At 42.4% G+C, this 4,888-nt stretch overlaps 1 pseudogene; it reads right to left on the bottom strand.

The window, feature by feature from the left end:
* Positions 1-4,888, bottom strand: part of LOC119350667 — a 24,974-nt pseudogene that overhangs the window by 6,238 nt on the left and 13,848 nt on the right.

Below are 4,888 nucleotides of genomic sequence, written 5' to 3'. Positions count from 1 at the left end.
GACCGGAGCCAGCGTCGCTGGGCCAGCAGGCAGCCGCTGGGAGGGGGATATGCGGGTGGTGGCTTGGAGGTGGGGGGATTGGGGGCGTGAGGATCAGATCCGCCCGCCGCCACCTTCGTGGGGGCCGGCGCAGCTTTGCCGGTCGGCCCTCCAGCAGCGGCGGCGCGGGGTGGGGGCAGGGGAGGGGCCTTGCTGGCTATGGCTAGGGTTCCCCGTGCCACCGAGCTGGGCGACGCGGGGGTGGGAGACATCCATCACCTTATTACTCCCCCCAAAGATAGTTCTTCTCCACCTCATGCCATTTCTCACTAGTATATCATTGGCTTTCCAGAGACCAGGCTTGGACCAGGGTTGCAGAGCACACTGGATCCAGGAACCCCGACCTTCACCCACCGCTTCGTAATCTGGTGGTGGCCCAACGAGTGAACACTTGTGACGCGTTTTGGTTACTCACGTTGTTTTTTTTTACTTTGCATACTTGTTTCAATTGGGCCAAGCTAAGAAAAAAACAGGTAAAAAATAATCATCTGCACATAGTTTGGTAGCCTACATGTAGACTGCCTGCATTAGAGGAGCAATTTTGGCATGGCATTTGATGTCTTGCATTGGTTGGGTTGATACAACTACATGATGTTTGGTTACATACAGTGGACATGATTAAGACTTAACACCTACACATAACACATAGAGTTACACTAGAGTTCCTCAGTGACTGCGATGGACGGTGGCCGCGGTGCCGCCACCGCGACAATGAGCACAGAATCGTAGGCCACCGACCCCGGCGGCGGCGTGGCGAACTAGTTGCTAGTGTCTTCACCGCAGAGAAAGTTCGTGCGGAGAGACAAATAGGGGGATGCTGAGGCAATGGACAGGGGATAAGAAATACAGTGCGTGCACCATGGTGGCGTCACTATAGTAGGACGCGGGAGAGGAGGCCAAAGGAAAGACGTTGACAACGGCGCCAATGTAGTAGGATGCGGGCAAGGAAGCTGAGAGAAACGACGTCGGCGATGGCGCTAGTGTAGCAGAACATGGGAGAGAAGGCCGAGAGAAACGACGCTGACAGTGACACCAGTATAGCAGGACACGTGAGAGGAGGCCCAGAGGAACGACGCCGACGGTGGCGTCAATGTAGCAGGTCGTGAGACATGAGGCAAAGAGGAACGATTAGTATGGACTAGGTGAAGAAGATTAAAGAGTGTCGTTAAACATACCACACATGTGCATATGTACAATCATAAGAAAGTTGTAGATCTACTCATCTAAATCGTCGAAACAGAAAATATGCAACATGAAAGTCGTGTGAAACTGCGAGATGAAGCTACTGGTCAAAGAAAATTTCAAACGACCGACCATGCACAGCGACTTTGACGAAATTTGTCGAAAATAGCTCAAAATATGAACACAAAATTGAGCATTTGCGGTCAATGAAACTACGACCGGTCGCCTAAATAAAATCATAACATCGATATCCATCTTTTTTATGTAAACCTTTCTTGAATCGGAGCACCATTGCGTAGATTAGAACATAAAAGAGATTAAGGGGAGATTATAGTAGAACACCTGCAAACACAAGTACAAGGTGTACCCAGCCTGCAAGAGCTCATACGTAACTACACTAGGAGAGCCAACCACGTTCACTCTTTCGAATCGCTCGGGCCTGACTCGCTGGAAACAATCAAATCGAGCATTCCCAGCGATTCAGACCCTAAAGTGTTTTAAAGTTCCTGCTATGCAGGCCCAACAGTGAAAGCGGACAACCAAACAGACCGATTTCATCCCGCAAGGGCCTGATTGAGGGGAATGCAGCCTACTAAATGCGTCATTGGTGCATCTATATCCAGCTAGAGCAGAGCATGATGCCTACCCTGTTGCAGCTAGAACAGTATGGAGGACTACTTTTCCCCCTTTTCTGAGAGCCTAGCTTAATAGAAATGAAAGACTACTCATATCAATGAGGAATTTGGTCTTTTCCGGGAGCCCATTTGAAAAGAAAACTCCAAAGTCAAGAGTGTTTAGTTTGGAGCAACTCTAGGATGGGTGACTGACTAGGAAGTTGGTCCCGGGTGCACATGAATGAGGACAAAGTGTGCAGGAAAGACTAGTGTCGGTCTATGTGGGGCTAGTCTAGATCCCTCCAGGCATAATGGCCGGGAACCGGTGGTAGTGGCTGGGGCATTACAATTTGTATCAGAGCCGACCTCGTAGTTACACGGGCGTATGCGTGTCAGGTGCACGGGCATGTGGAGCATGGCGCGTGTGGCCAATTGTGGCACACGGCATGGCACATATGCCCGACTGGACGCACAGACGTGTGCCAAGAAGAAACGTTCACTACTGACATCAACAAGGAATTCTTTCTTTTTTGGGAGCCCATAGGAAAAAATCTCCAAAGTTAAGCGTGCTTGGCTTGGAGCAGTTCTAAAATGGGTGACCGACTAGAAAGTTGGCCCCGTATGCACACGAGTAAGGACAAAGTGTGCAAAACAACTAGTGTTAATTTGTGGGGCCAGACTAGATCTCTTCGGGCGTAACAGCTGGGAACATGTGGCTGTGGCCGGGGCGTTACACCTTTGCCAATGTTTCTGACCCCAAGGTAGCTCTATCTACAGGTAACTCTAGTACTACGGTCCTTTGTCTTAATGAACTTCTATTTCTGTCTATACCTAGGGTTTGTATGATCTTAACTAATAGCTACTTATAATTAGCATTTGGATAATTGTTGTCTATACTTAGATTATTGCAAGTACAAAGTGCTTTAGTTTTTATTTGCTAATATTATTAATAATTAAAATTTTGGTAAAAAAATTGCTACTATTTTAGTTATCTATTTTCTATGATTAAAATTGCCAAATAAAGTTTTCTTGTCATGGGTGTGATGCCTCTTGGTAAATATTTCCACAAGCATTGGTGAGTCTTTGCTGTCTAAATAATTGACGTAACCAAGAAATACAGGAGGACCACATTCTCCCAAACTCCAGTCTTTACAATTACTTTGGGTTCTTTCAGTTATATAAAAGATCGAACATGTTATTCTTTTATGCAATTAGCACGAAACTAAATGATATTCTCCATTTATTGTGCCGCATGAGGCCTATTTCAATTTACACAGCATAAAAAGATCTGAAAATTCATTCCATGTATTTGGTTCATCCTAAGCATATGCAAACACTTGTATTCTACTTTTGGCATGATATGGACAAATGGGGACAATGTACAAGGACAAGTTCTGATTGTGAAATGATTGGAACTATTGGTTTTTTAGGATCGATTGGAACTAATTGGAACTACTGATGATAAGTAAATTATCGCAGGCCTATCCCTATGAATGCCACCCTAATGGGCCCCACAGAACCCACAAACAAGCACCATGAAGGAGAAGCGCCACCGATCCTAGAAGAGATTTTCCATGCAAGTACACTCAGTAGAGGTAATATCACTGGTAGTGCTTAAACTTGCCACCAATGTTCACTTTAGTGCCTGAACTTGAAAAATACACCAAACTGGTTCTAGTACTTGGCACAAACCTGCAAATACAGTGATAATCTCATTCATGGACGTAAAATGGGCTAATGTGGCACCATATTTTGACCAGTATGCACACATGGTATGGGACTCACTTACAACATATGATATGCTTTATAAATGTCTCTATGACCGGCGGGCCCATATGTCAACACAAAGGGAAAATAAACGATGAAAATTATAGCATATCGGATTCAAACTCGCGACATTGCACTTGCAAGCTGACTGCGCTCGCCACCTGCCCACTCAGTTTCTCATATCCAGCGGCGAAAATGACGTGCTATGTTACATCTAGTCAGACGAGCATGGCTTTTAGAAGGGCTGCAATCAGTGCAGCCCATTTTGCGCATGTTAGTTTTTTTACAAATTTGTAAAAAGTTTGTCAACTACAATCACAATAATGAAAATAAATTTCAAATATTGATGTGTTAAGTACAAATAAAATAACTTATAATTTTTAAAATATTCACATTTTTTATTAATATTCGCTTGTGATAACTATCACTCGTGGCACGTGTTCATAATGTCTATATAACTAAAATATAGTCAGATGTAAATATTTATAAAAAATAATTTTAGATTTTGCATAGTTATGAATATTTTTTAATTATACAAAAAAATCCTAACAACAAACTTATGAATTATAAAAATTGCATATAATTATTAAAATGTTTGTATAATTAAAATAATATTTATGAATTGTAATTTAACAATTATTTATGATATTATATACTATACTAACATTTTTATAATCAGAAATACAATCTAATTTATATGATTTTTCAAAAGTAATACGTCAATACTATTTAAAATTACTTGACATTTTTCTAAATAAGTTTTCCTTTTATGTATAATATTTATAGCACACTAATATTTGAACTTTATATTTATTACTATCATTATAATTTACATACCAATTCTAAAAATAAATAAAAGAAAGATGACATGGGTCGCACTGACCCCAGCCCATTTAAACCACATGGGCCACATGTGAATGCTATCAGAATACGGTGCCACGTCAGCGCATTATACATCTACAGATAGGATTGCCATCGTATTTGCACGCTTTTGCCAAGTTTTATAACAAGTTTGGTGTATTTTTCAAGTTCAAGCACCAAAGTGAACATCGGTGACAAGTTTAAGCACCGCCGATGATATTACCTCTACACAATATTTAAGGAAAACTCTCTACAATACCTAACAAAGGCCAGACGTATTGAACCAATGCCTGTTAGGACTTATACTCCTAAAGGCCCTACGCACCAACATGGAGTAGTCCATATCGGAGCTATATAAGAGGAAACAAGGACACCGTAGAGGGGGGCACATTTTCACTTGGTTTTAGTTTACAGTCACCAGAGCG

Source organism: Triticum dicoccoides, chromosome 1B (genome assembly GCF_002162155.2).
Source record: "Triticum dicoccoides isolate Atlit2015 ecotype Zavitan chromosome 1B, WEW_v2.0, whole genome shotgun sequence".
In the NCBI taxonomy this organism is placed as follows: Eukaryota; Viridiplantae; Streptophyta; class Magnoliopsida; order Poales; family Poaceae; genus Triticum; species Triticum dicoccoides.
Note: the sequence above shows the minus strand (reverse complement) of the source record. Positions and strands in the feature narration are given on the sequence as shown.